The 14,551-nt window shown below is 37.9% G+C and overlaps 1 long non-coding RNA gene across 3 annotated transcripts; it reads left to right on the top strand.

Moving 5' to 3' along the window:
• The first annotated feature begins 429 nt into the window (after positions 1–429).
• On the top strand, positions 430–9,953 carry LOC128626277 (uncharacterized). 3 transcript variants are annotated; one of them, XR_008390198.1, is made up of 4 exons: positions 430–512; positions 4,441–4,504; positions 6,006–6,153; positions 9,700–9,953. It is a non-coding gene; the product is annotated as an uncharacterized LOC128626277 (long non-coding RNA). The 3 variants fall into 3 exon arrangements; XR_008390200.1 differs by lacking the exon at positions 9,700–9,953 and adding an exon at positions 8,422–8,718; XR_008390199.1 differs by having other exon boundaries at positions 453–577.
• The last annotated feature ends 4,598 nt before the right edge of the window (positions 9,954–14,551 follow it).

Here is a 14,551-nt window from a genome sequence, read left to right as displayed (position 1 = left end):
GGACTACACTTAGACGATTCCATGAAAATGTGTGTGTCTCTAATCACGATAAATCCAGATTCATGTGCCAGCAAACATTTGCCACTACAATTGTTAAATTTCATTTCCATCATCCTTTTCATGAAAGCAGAAATCAACTTATTATTATCACGGCTTCTATTGCCTTTTGAAAACCATTTCTGTGATGAAAGATGACAAAAGCGATGGAACAGCCCACCTCTCTGCAAGAAGCTAGTCCCAGTGCCTAAGGGGAAACGTTCACTAACTGGTTTATTATGAAAATCAGTCTTTGTTCAGAGAAGGAGGTGAACAAGCAGGGACTTTTACCCAGATGAGTAAATCAAGTCTTTAGCAACCCAAGGAACAAAGTTACAAGGAAGGCTCACTTCCTCATTAGGACCATATTAGGGCAACACTACAGAAAATAAATCATTTTCCCTGGTCATGGTGCTTTGGAGACATTTAATCAACTATCCAAATCATAGCTTTCCATCCCCGACCTGGATGTATAAGTAAGTTTTATCAACAGTAATGTATTGTAAACTGGACTAAACCTTTTCTCCTGAAGATGATTAGGGTAAGAGCTGCTTTTTATCTATTTGTGTTCTGTTATTTGAAACGAAACTGGGCTTTAGTTAGTCCCTCAGACCTAAAATATGACTATGGGGAATGAAAGGCTCTAGTACTCATCCCATGTAATTTTAAATTTTGTATTAATGTTGATGGAGATAAAAGGAGAAGAAAATTTGCACTCATGCTGAACTTACACAGAAGAACGTGTAAATAACCTCTTGGACACGTTTGCTTGGGACAGAAAGCAGTCGTTTTTAAGCAATGACTCATATGTTACTAACCATAATTGCAATTAATTTAGTGAAGTATTTTTCTTTAAATAAAGTATGCATTTTCAGCTTTTAAGTGTGTTTAACAAAAAAGAAGGAAGGAATCTAAATTAAGAAATAATTCTATCAGTTTTCTTAATCAAAATAAAGCTATCAGTGTTTCTCTCCATTGTAATCCATTTCAAATATATTTTCTTCTACTACAATGCAAGTTCTATAAGTTCAAAGGGGATTGGTATAAAGGAAAATGAAGTCAACATGACTTGAAAGATCAGAAGGTTGTTATGTGATTCCCCGTGTCTTAATGCTTTGTGCTGTAACAATAGCCAGATGCAAATTATACTAGAAAAACTGAATTCAGCAAACTATGGAAGAATGCAGTATGGTGTCCATTCATTCCATCTTCCCTTGAGGTTGATCATGGGCAAAAGAAACAAGGACAAGCTAATGATCTTAACACAGCAATCCACACCTTTGCTATCATATGTGCAATGCCTGGATCTGCTTATCCACCTACCACTGCTGGTGGTGACGTGCTTGTCTCCACGGTTCAGCAGCCTTTCCTTTACCCGCTTCCATAAGTCTACCTTCATTTGTATTGGAAGATAACATCCTAAAATTGCAATAGTATTTATTTATTATTATTTTAACTTAAAAATTGTGATAAGTTGTTTTTAAGTAAGATTTATTATTGTTGTTAGTTCTCCGGCTACAGTGTCAAAGGTTTTCAGGGGTCCATTTTAGTTCTGCTTTTCCCTCATAAGCTCTGTAACTTTGTGTGCAATGGAGTCTATTGCAAGCTTTTCAGGAATGCACATATGTGCTTCCACAGATGCTAATACATCTAAAAGCACACTTTCATCAAATCAAAATAATGTTTTGATAATGTTGTATTTAAAGGCTCTTACAATCTCCACACTGTATGAGGAGTCTTTTGAAAGTCAAAAATAGATTTACCTTTCTGATGTAAAATAGCCAGCAACCTTGATTTCTAATTTTGGTGATATATTAATAAAAAGAAATAAAGTTAATTGAGAAATTACCGTTAATTGAGAGGCAGTACAGTGTGGCATGAGAAGGTAGGTCCTGAATCCACGCCACCTCGTTCAGATGTCGGCTCTGCCGAAACTACATACAAAACTTGGGCGGATCACTTAACCACTCAGTGGCTGTTTCCTTATTTGTAAAAAAAAGTATAATAGTGCTTACCTCATAGGGGTGTCATGAGATTAAATGTGTTCAAGTATTTGGTACTTAATAATAGATCCAAAGTATTATTGCTGCTTTAAAATACAATTAACTGATCAATTCGCCACATAATTATTTTTTTCTTTTTTCTTTTTTAAAATTTACTTATTCAATTGTTTTTTATATATTTTATTAATTATACCATTACAGTTGTTCTATTTCCCCCCTTCATTCCCCTCCACCCTGCACACCCCTCCCCCACCATCCCCCCTTTAGTTCATGACCACGTGTCTCAAGTTCTTTAGATTCTATATTTCCCATACTATTCTTGCCCTCTCCCCTATCTATTTTCTACCTACCATCTATGCTACTTATTTTCTGTACCTTATCCCCCCTTCTCCTTCTCCCACTCCCCTGTTGCTAACACTCCATGTGATCTTCATTTCTATGGTTCTGCTCCTGATCTAGCTGTCCTCTTACTTTGCTTTTGTTTTAGGTGTGGTTCTTAATAACTGTGAGTTTGCTGTCCTTTCACTGTTCATCTTTCTTATCTTCTTTTTCTCAGGTAAGTCCCTTTAACATTTCATATAATAAGGGCTTGGTGATGATGAACTCCTTGAATTTGATCTTATCTGAGAAGCACTTTATCTGCCCTTCCATTCTAAATAAAAGCTTTGCTGGAGAGAGTAATCTTGGTTGTAGGTCTTTGGATTTCATGACTTGGAATACTTCTTTCCAGCCCCTTCTTGCCTGTAAGGTCTCTTTTGAGAAATCAGCTGACATCTAAATTAGTCCCATATATCTGTTTTACCTTCAGTGCTTAAAACATAATAAAGATTCAATCAATGCTGGCTGAGCTGGGTTTAATTCTTTGATCACTTTATTTTTTGTTTTTCTTGGACTCGAAGTTTTGTTTGAGGATTTGTTCTTCCAAAGATGATTTGTTCTTGGTCCATCTACACTATGGTCCGAACTATACTAACTCTTTAATTAGTTTTAGAATTTGTTATCACTAAAAAAAGAGCAACAAGTAAGTGTTAGATGGTGAAATAAAAGATACAAAAGTGCTGAAAAATCTAAAAGGAAATAATAGTAAGATTTTTGAGTGTAGAACTTTTAGTTCCAAAGACAAAACAGGCTGAACTTTTATCAGTAGCGCAAATGTGAAAGTCAACAAATACTTTGTGAAACATTTTGTTGAATACTGAGGAATCAAAAAAAATCCTATGTGCTTTTGATATTATTAATGGAAATATATATAGTCACTCCGAATGGCCTCATCTATAGAAAAGAAGTTGTTACATTCAAATTCCTCTCAGACCGTGAAAATCTAGAACTTAAGGTCTATAAATAGAGCCTTTATTTTTATGCTTTGAAATTCACCAGCCTTCTCAATTGTCAGACATTTGTTTCATTTTGTTTGTTAGTTTTTCTTACTCATCAAAGAGTAAAGGACTGTATGGATTTGGAACAAAGTAGATTTTTGGTAACATTCAAGCAAATGGTCATGAGTATAGACTTCATTACAAAGCTTTGTAAAGGGAATTGACAATGTGTTCTAGATGAGACATCATAATAGTTAAGTTCTCTGTGGAACAGTAAAATACAGTATCTGACACAATGTCCCTTTTTTATTACAAAATCTTTTATTATAAAATCATAAGCATGTAATTCTATAACATAACAATATCACACTCAAATATACCATATGACATTTTCGGTGAAATGTTCAAATTAAAACTAAATTATTACACCCATATTATTACCCTACCAGCCACATTCAAGCAGGCCTTACCTTTGCCAGGTCCTGCATATTTATTCCTATTCATCATGAAATGGAATCGTCTTTGTACTTCGTGTTAAGGAAAGAATTATAAATTAATTCTTAAGTATTCATAACATTTAAGTAGATCATTTTCCTTAAACTGTAGTGTCTCCAAGTACATTTTCCAATTGTTTATGGCTTCTGCTCTGACCTTTTCTAGAGAGGGGTGTCCTTTACTGGTTGAAAGTCTCACCCCCTCATGCTGGCTGTTCCAGATATTCTCACCTGGACTGATTATTTAGCTAGAGCCTGAGCAAGGACTGAATACACCCTTGCTTTTCGGATGACATTCCTTCTTGATTGGTTTTTCTTTCCCCAGCCCACTAAGCTCAGTTTCTGAGATCTGAGCCTTCTGCTTATAAGTCATTAGAACCGAATGGATGTTACTTAGTGTGGTTTAGTCCCCTCTCTTCTTCACAGCAACGCTGGGAGGTGGGTGGTATTGGTGGTGTGCACACCTTTACAAGTAGAGATGATAATGGCCTGGTTAGAGATGAGGCCTGTTACTTGTGGGGTAATGTGTTAGGCACCTTTACCCAATACGCTACACATATGAATTTTATGACATGGTCTGTCTCTTTACAGGTGAAGATACTAGGGCCTATGAGGACACTTTTGTAGTCACCAAGGTGGATAGAAGCAGAGACAGGTAACCCCTGTTATGTCCCACAACCGCACTCTCTCTTTTCCAAAAAACCAGTTACACAATCAGATACACTGAAACACTCAGTTCTTTACTGCTTGAGACAAACTGCAAGCCAACAACTCTTACTTCCTCCCTGAAACATTTAATTTGACATCTGGGTACAACCTGTGTCTCTTCTGTCTTAACTTTGAAATCTGCTCTCCCCTTCACTCCAGATTTTATAGTTCATTTTAATGGGGTTCCCAGCAGCCCACGTTTTCCTGTTTAAATTTTTCTTCTGACAAGTAATAGTGTATGACTGTAATAACAGGTATTAGTTTTGACAACTGCACTGAAATAATTTTCATGACAAAATTACTTCCAAATTATTTTTTGGTAGTACGTGGATCTGCAGCTTAGTATTGTATAATTTGTAGATGAAATTGGCTTAGTCTGTCTGTGATTCCACAAAAAGGAGAATGGGAGAGTTAAGAAAAAAAGATCAAGTTCATTAATTCAAAGAGAATATATTAGTGTGGCCAGGGTAACTTTTTCCCCCTTCACAAAATAGCACTTTTAACCATGTTACTCCCCAATTCAAAACTGTGAATAATACCCCTGATCATTTAAAGTGCAAACTATTCATACTGTCTTTAGGTTCACGGTGTACTTCTGCAGGTACCTCTCCCGTAGCTTCTCTGAGCAACTTTCTGCACAACCTGCGGAGCACAGCCTACTGAGCACAGCTTGTGCATTTTCCCTTCTTTCATTTCATGCTCTGTTTTCTTCATCCCAATACTCCACCCTCCTCTCTGACTATGCACACCATACTCTTCCTCCAAATCTCACCTGTGCAGGAAGAGCCTTCCCTGCCTTTTCTCCCCTCTGAATCCTTACATGCTTAGTGTAGCTAGCACTCGCATGACATTAGAAATTATTAGTCAATTCTGTTATTTCACCCAAAGCGAAAATAAAAATTGGAGAAGATTAGTGAGGCAAGATGACACCTCTCTGATTGAGCTCACTGAGGACAGAGCTCAGGCTAAGTGAGGGAGCGGCACGGCCTGCCTGCATGGAGGGGGGCGGGGGGACACGGTGCCAGGAGCTGCTGGGGTGCACTGAGACCATGATGTTTCTGAAAAGTGAGTTACATCCTTTTGGAACTAGACATGCTTTACTTAGAGTTACAATAGAAGAATAGAAGGTATTAGCTCTAGATACAGCTCTCAAGAGCATTTTGCAGATTTTAAGAAAATACTTTGTATAAATACTAAGAAAACATTTCAATGGTCTATTTGTCAAAAAGTTCACTTCTCTGCCCATCCTTAAAAATGTTCATAGGAGCTAATGTGATGAGTAATTTTATGTGCTAAATTGGCTGGGCCAGGGTCCCCAAGATATTATTAGGTTAAATGCAAGTGGATGTTGCTTTGGAGGTAATTGTATGCAAGATTATCAGTTAAATTAGTAGACTCTGGATAAAGCAGACAACTTTCCATAATGTGGATGGGCTTCATCCACTCAGTTAAAGGCTTTCATAGAAGAAGACTGGACTCCCCTGAGGAAGAGATAATTCAGGCTTTGGACTTGAACTGCAGTATCAACTCTTCCCTGGATCTCCAGCCTGCCAGTTTACCCTGAAGATTTCAGACTTGCCACTCTTCTCAGCTGCAGTAAGCCAATTACTTAAATTCCTCCCTTGCTCTTCCCTCTCCCATTCTCTGGAGATCTGTGACTAATATGGCTAAGCTCTCTTTCAGCTCTATCTGCCAATGACTCATGTACAAAATGGAATTTGTTCTTCAAATCTGTGGTTCGACCTTGTTTGTACACAAACCTTTGTCTGCATTTATTATTTGCCCTTAGTTTGTATTCACGAAATGGAACCACTGCATCGAGAGATATGAACATTTTCAAACTCCTATAAACTTATTTGGATTGTATAAAGTAGAATGGGGTTTTGTGGCATGGCCCCTGCACTTATAATTTTTCAGTCTGGACAGCATAAAAGACATAATTATAGAATGGTTGCGATTTGCTTAGTCTCACTTCCTGTACTTTCCTTTCTTCTCCATGAGGTTCCCCCACAACGTTTCATTCTATGTCTTCACAGATACGCCAGCAACAGAGCTGGTCTGTGGGTATCAGTTTTCTCCATAGACCTTAATCTTCTTGCTTGCTGTGGAAAAGAAACCACTGCTGAAAGGCACTCATATAAGGAATTAGTAGCTCCTAAAATACTGTTGAACCTAAAAGACATTTTCCAGCTACATCTGTAAAATGGTATACCTTTGCAAGAAGTTTAATTCAGTCTTCCTAAACACTTTATTTTCATTTTTACTGGTCACTGACCCGAATGAACTCATATTTATCGAGGACTTCATGGCATGTTTGTCTCTGAGTCCCCATTATTTAGGGCTTGAACTTATTCAGCCTTAATTTATTCAGCAAATGCTTAGTTTATTTGCCAGGCACTGTTCAGGTCCTGAAGATATGGGGGAACAAAATAGACTTTGTCTGTTCTGAGGAGCATAATTCTCTTCGGAAGAGGAGACTATCACTACCAAAGGCACAGGCTTTTCAAAACTTAAGTCTAAAAATAAGAAAATATATGGAAATACATAGAATATTTGGCATTACAAAGTAGGAGAGGGTCACAGCCTGTTTTTGTTTTCTTATCTGTTCTTAGTTATGGGGACTATGGGAAGATTCGTATGTGTGATCTTGTGACAAATGGCCATTGGAGGACCCTTGGGTCTCCTACTGTTCTTCCTGTGGCTCCCCACACTGGTCATGCTAGAAGGCTTGCCCTAAGGAAGCCACCAGCAAGCACTTTAGACACAAAGCTTTCAAGAAAGGTACTTTCAAAGAAAGTACATTTTGATAGAGTTGGTTTAAATCACAAAACTCAATTTTGTTCACTATGAAAACTTTAGGAAGTAGAGAATCAAAAAGAAAGAACAATGGACAGTTTAAACTCAATTGAGAGAGAACCTCTATTGGTAATGCTTTAATATATTAAAGTATGAGGGGAGGGGGTAACAAGGGGGGAAGAGGAGAAGGATAATCAAAGAACATATATAAAGGACACATAGACAAAACCAGAGTGGGAGGTGGGGGTGGGTGGGGCAGTGGGGAGTTGTGGGGGGGGGGGGGGGAATGTAGACAACTGTACTTGAATGACAATAAAAAATTTAAACAAATATATTAAAATATGTAATGTAAATACAATATGTACATATAAATGTAGCTACTTAAAAAATCAGGCTCACGTTGCACATAGTATTTTTAGCCTCAATTTTTACTTAAAATTATGTTGTAGAATCTTTTTCTGTCTTGAAATATTTTATAGAATGACTGTAAGAGTGTCCTCATGTGTCGAACCAATGTATTATTGTGGGTATTTATGCTCTCTTCATTTGTTTATCTCATCTCAGCATCTCTGCTCATTTCCTTAAGATAAATTCATAGATGTATAATCGTTGGGTCAAAACAAATGCACGTTGTTATCTTTCTTGATGCTAATAGCCAAATTGTACCAATTTACTGGCCTGCCAGCAACGAATGCAAACACCAGAGAGGTTACATTAAAAAAAAAAAAACAAATGCAAACCGAAGGCCAACAGGTAAGACGCACAAGCAAGTCACGTCAGGGCGACTCCCTGGGCCTCCTGCTGCTGGAGGAGTGTGTCCCTGCGCAGGTCAGAAGTGGCCTGTCCACGGCCTTTAGGTCCCTGTTCTGCTGAAGCAGACTGGTTGTGTGACGGGCTCTGAGTGGTACTTTACCAGCAAGATTTAGGTATTCTTCCAGTTCTGTCCAAATGTTTACTCGATAAGCCAAATCTTGGCTCAAAGCTGCCAAAGTCCGAGGCTTTTCCCCTGTGTTACTCCTACACAGAGCTTAGAGAACTCTCTTACTTCTAGTTCCTCTTTTGTTCCAGGTTGTGGAGAAGTGATGGTTTCCTCTTCTCTACTCTCATGGCGCCTCTGGAATCCTCCTGGAAGGAACACATCATTTCCTTACTCAAAACACTCTAAGGGTTCCCAGTGCTATTTAAAATAAAATAAAAGTCTTCCTTATGAAAAACATTCCCCACCATGACCTTTCTGACTCTTACATAGTGTCTCCCAGCCCCACAGACCCCCTTTCTGCCCCCATGAACTTTTTATTCTTATTCTGACCTCAGGGCCTTTGGACTTGGCAGTCTTTATCCCTCTTTTCTCGTATTTGCACCTCTAGGTTGCATTCATTCTGATATAAGTGTCTAAAAACAGTGCCACTGTATCAGTATCATTGCACTCTGCTCTTTTTCTCCTTAGCATTTAGTATTAGTAGAATTACATCATCCATTCACTTGTTTATTTTTTCTTTATATTTTCTGTCTCCTATTGCTGACCATAAACTTCACAAGGGCAGGATCTCCTGTGGCTTGTTCATTGCTATATCCCTCTACGCTTGAAACAATGCTGAGTTAATAAACACATGTTGAATGAGTGAAAGAAAGAAATACCATATTTTGCGGTGTATAACACTTACCTATGGTTTTGTGTGAATTATACGGGGGATTATTATACCCATGGTACATAATCATTATACCCATGTATAATATGCATCCTTATTTCTCTCTCAAATTTGGACAAAAAAGTGCATCCAAGGTGAGGTGAAAAGTTTGAGAAGAAAGATAGTGAGAAGAAAATATGAGGACTTGAGAGGAAATGATAAAAAAAACAAGAAACCAGAGTTTTGCATGTTATCCCTCATCTGTCAGACCAAGTTCATGTCGACTTCGTATTTGATTTACAATGTGCCACTCATTTAGAATAGGGTTCAAAAATCTGACTTCCCTCCAGTTGTGGCTGCATTAGAAACTGGAGAATGCATAATAGCCTTATTATTAAGAAGTGAAGAAATAAAGAGGAAGCCAAAATTATGCTTATGCATTTTTAAGAAAATCACTTTTGTGTGTGATTTGAGAAACGCAAATTTAGGACAGATTTGGATAAGGTGATTACTAACCAAAGGTTGGGTTGTGTTTAAAAACAAAATAGGAATAAGGACTTTGGGAATTGGAGAGATTAGGGAGAAAATGGACAAGGACGCATTTAGCTGCTCTCCACTAGCAGCGTGAATACGGAAACGGCCAAATGAGAACAGTGTCTGAAAGGAAATGATGGTCTTATCCTAGGAGCCAAAAAGATTTCATTTTTGTTTTCCCCAGAATTATCATCAGCAGCTATGATGGATGATGAAGGACCACTTAACATTCTCCCCGAGGAATAATTGCCAACCTCCTTTTTGGCCCAAGCTCACATGGACTAACATGACAAAGACATAATTTTGCCCTAATTCTTGAAAGAACAGGAAAACACTGATGTAATCCATTTGTTTAATTCTAGAAAATCTTTCCCCAAAGCCTGTTTTTGCACTGCCAAACTGGGAAGGGATGTCTGGGGGAGTAATTAAAGGCTTTAAATGTACAAGGAAGAGAAATTCTTATTGCATTCTGGGGACTCAGTGAGAATAATGGGAACCAAGGGAAATTTATTTAGATGGTAAGCAAAAGTCAGTAGAAAAATATCTGACAATGTTGTAAAGATACTTAACATTGGTGCCATTGAGGGCCAGTCCAGTTTATCTTCCCACAGTCTATGCTAAGCAAATTAGTATTTTAAACAAGATTGCCAGGGGCAGAGTAATGTCTGCACGAGAGAACAGACTTGGGTTGTTTCCTGTTGATCACAGATTGGTGTAGATAACGCATTAAAGCCCTTGCCTTAGAACGTCTACATTTAGAGCAGTTAGATAGAGGTGCTGTTATGACCTAAATGTAAGCTGCGTATTTTAAAATGATTATTCTCGAATGCCGATTGGAAGGGATATGTGTGAAAATTCTGCAGGTAGTTTCAGCTGGACAAAGTCAAAACTAAGTGGTTATTTGTTTTTGCTCGTACTTCACTGCTTGATTGTTTCCCCATTTTCTTTACTGGTCCTTTCTCTTCTTTATAGTCCATGCACTTTGTCTGATTCAGAGACTGTCTCTCAGCCTTCTTACCTCTGAGCTGAACTCACTCAGATCCATGCCTTTAATGTTGTATATACTCTGACTTCCAAATTTATAGCCACAGTGCCTACCCAAAGCAAGTTTCGGATGTAAACATCAAACTGCATCCTCAACATCTCCATGTTGCTATATCTAATCTTTCCAACCAAATAGATACCTCAAGAGTTACCTATTTAGAGAACTCTTGAGTGGAATCTTGATGAGGTTAGGGACCTTGTTTAAAGGTGCCATATATGTAGTAAAAACATGCTAAATATTGTATTTGTTGGATGAGTTCATAAGTGATTGCCCTATCTGTCCCAGTTCTGCATTTTCCTTATAAATATTTTTATTGTAGTTCAGTGTCTGGTCACACACACCCTTCTGGCCAAGCTAGAAAACCCAGAGACATTTCAAATTTTTCTTGTATCTTAACTTTCTACATCAAATCAGTCATTAAATCTTCTTAATTCTGTAAGAGAAAATGACATGTAATCCATTTCTTCCTGTTACTACTATCATTGCATTTTCTTGTCTTCTCAACAAAAGTACATATTTTCTCTTATGGTTTGAATTTTTTTCTCCCACCCCAGTTTCTACATTTAAGCCCCAACCCCTGTAATCTCAGTATGTGACTGTATTTGGAGACAGAGCTTTTAAAGAGGTGATCAATTAAAATGAGGTGGTCAGGGTGGGCCCTAGTCCAGTCTTCCAGGTGTCCTTATAAAAAGGGAATATTGGACACGTGAAGCAACACCAGGCCTGCATGTGCACAGCGGGGAGGCCATCTGAGGACAGCCAGCAGAGGACCATCTACAAGCCATGGGGAGAGGGCACAGAAGAAACCAAGCCTTCTGGCACCTTCCTCTCGAACTTCCAGCCTCCCAAATTCTGAGAAATAAATTTATGTTGGTCAAGCCACCAAATCTATGGTATTTTGTTGGAGTATCCCCAGCAGACGAGTACATCTTTCCTAAAAAGCTCCTCAAGACAATATATTCTCCCTTTCTCATGATATATATATATATATATATATATATATATATATATATATATATATAATGAGTGTTATAACAATGACAGATATATTATATATATAGTATATATAATCTCTACTTAGGTTACATTACAGTAAGAAAGGAAATGACAGGAAAAAAATAAAAATGATCAATAGGTATTTGAAGGATGAAACAGGGTCTCATCCATTTTCCTCTCTACTCTCGATGCCTCCATAAGTGCTTTTTCATTAGTGAAGTGGCAGCTATAAATGAGCATGTTACTCCAGTGCTTCAGAAATGCCTAGTTTCTTATTATCTGATTTAAGTTCAAATGGCTTAGCACCGCATACAAAACTCTTTACATTTTGCTTTTCCCCCACTTGTCTTTCCACATCCATCTACATGCTCTAGAAAGAGAACAGAGCAAGAAGCAGAAAACCAGACAGAGATATGGATGAGTGATGAAGACAGGCCATGTGGGCCCATTGACTTCCCAGTTTCAGGTCCCACAAGCCACTTGACTGGCCCTGGTACGAGCATTTCACACACCAGATCACAATTATGCATCTCGAAGCATGGAGAGCTCCTGTAAGTCCCTCAGGGTCTCACAGCGAGTGAGCAGCTGAGTGAGACTGGATGCCACGCTGTCCTGCTGTGCTCCTCTGCCCTTTGTACTCCATCTTTCCAATTCACTTCAGCCGTTGCTCTTTGTTTGATAAAACATGTTTTGCTTTTTTATTAAGGTAACTCAAATTTGTTTCTATTACTGACAATAAAATACAAAAACTTTAAATAGCCTAGCTTAAATGTCACATTCCCTAGGAGGAACATAAAAGGTAAAGTTATATAACCTCCCCCTCTTTGTAAACAAGAGATAACCCATTTTTGTTTACCTCTTAATAACCCTTACCGAATCATGATGTAATTGCTTACTTACAGGTTTGTCTCCAACTATCCAACTTGTGAAGCACATAGTAAAACTAAGATAATTAATAATTATTTTATTACATATCATGTGAACATCTCTAAAAGAATTAGCATACACCCAGCATAGGAACTGACATATAAGAGGTTCATAACACACACTACTGATGAATGGTTGACTCCTGTAATTAATTAAACACATTGGGGATCCCATATTAATTGTGATAATAAGTAAAGAATGAAGAGATTGCAGGAGGGAAAAAATAGAACAAAAATCAAACTGGGAATTTTTAAGAGCTCTGATTAAAGCAATAGAGAATGTTGTTTTCTGCCTAGAAAAACAAAGCTCCAATTCTGATAGATTCTTGGACTGGTTTAAAAGGTCTGACATTGAGATTCCAGGACCTGGAAACCTTTGATTGAATCTGTCTGTCTGTCTCTCTCTCATTTTCCCCTTATAGTTTATCTATAATGTTCTTAAAGACAAATGGAATTTTTTAAAGTCTAGGTGGAAATATAGGGTCTTAGTGTTCTTGCAAATCTATGAGATGAATTATTGACCCACTTAAACATCTGTTCATTTCAATTTTGTCATTAGAATACAGGTTTACGAAACTTGGCCTGGGTTTGAGAATTCCTGAAACTCTGAATATTTGAAACAGAAAGGTCTAATGCAGTTTGTAAAGTACAATTTTCAGTTGCAAAAATCTACAGCTTTATAGATTAATAGGAAGGACTATTCTTGTATGAGTAGATAGAAAAATGGAAAGAGGAAGAACTGGTTCCTAAAGCTGGTAAAATTTTATGTTATCAGCATTTTTAATTGAATAAAACAAACAAAAAATCACCACACTTTTTCTTTCTACTTTGTGACCCTTGTAAGTATTAATTTTTAAGAGGAGAAGTGGGTTTGGATGCTGAATAAAAGAAATATAATTTGATGATTTCTGTCCCTTCTTTGTTTCACTATATACATAAATATCTAATTCCCATAGTAAAAATATGAGCAAGGCAGATATATGAATCATCAGTACTTTAAAGCAGAGCTTCTTATGATAAGAATACATCACATCTCTATTCTTATAGCTCAGTAGGTAAATGTACACATTTACCTATGAATTATCTTCATTTAATTCATAGGTAGAAGGGGGAGAAGGTACAGAAAATAAGTAGCATAGACAGTAGATAGAAAATAGATAGGGGGAGGGTAAGAATAGTAGGGAAAATACAGAATCTAAAGAATTTGAGACATGTGTTCATGAACTAAAGGGGGAAATGGTGGGGAAGGGGTATGCAGGGTGGAGGGGAATGGAGGGGGGGAATAGAACAAATATAATGGCATAATCAATAAAAAAGTTTAAAAAAAAAGAATTATCTCACAAAAGCACACGTTGCTATTGTTTTTAATAGCAGATGTTACTTCTACAGTAATTACAAACATTGCCTCTAGTACTGTGAATGATACTCCACGACAGTGAATCATTGAGTAGAGCAATTTTCTTAAGGCTAAAATAGCACATGAACAAATACTAGCAAATGTCCTCACTAAAGTTTTTACAAGACAGGTAAAGCATCAGCCCTCAGCATCCAACAAACTTTCACACACACAGAAAATTTGATTTGGGCAAAGAGGACTCTCATTTCTAGAAACAGAAGGGGGATCTCCTTAACCAGTTCGGCTGCTTTCCCAGAAACTGGGGCTTCAGAGCCAGGAGCTGCCTCCGAGAAATCCCTACCTGTGGGATAGCAGGTTTTGTAGCTACTTGTGAAAATTGACTGGCATCAATTCCAGAAAAGACGTCACTGATTTTGATAACTGTGCCTTTTCCGAGAAACAAAATGAGCAGCAAGAAGCAGGGCACAGTGAGGGTGATGAGGCATTACAGTCACGGGAGATAGGCATCCACCGGGGGCTGGTTAAAACCAGGCCTGGTCAGTTAACCTAGAGTGTTAGATGGTAGATCAGTGAGTGGGGGAAGGGGGTTGGGAGCTGACCGCCAGTGAACTTTCTGGGCTTGTGGAAGTGTCCTAGACATTGGGAAGTTCGTTCCCTGGGTTTATGTATCTGTCAAAACCCACCCAACTGGATGAGTTTACAAAAATTGACT

The sequence above is a fragment of the Artibeus jamaicensis genome, unplaced genomic scaffold (assembly GCF_021234435.1).
Source record: "Artibeus jamaicensis isolate MK-2021 breed Jamaican fruit bat unplaced genomic scaffold, CSHL_Jam_final scaffold_474, whole genome shotgun sequence".
In the NCBI taxonomy this organism is placed as follows: Eukaryota; Metazoa; Chordata; class Mammalia; order Chiroptera; family Phyllostomidae; genus Artibeus; species Artibeus jamaicensis.
The sequence above is the reverse complement of the archived record's forward strand: the minus strand, read 5'-3'. Positions and strand labels throughout refer to the sequence as shown.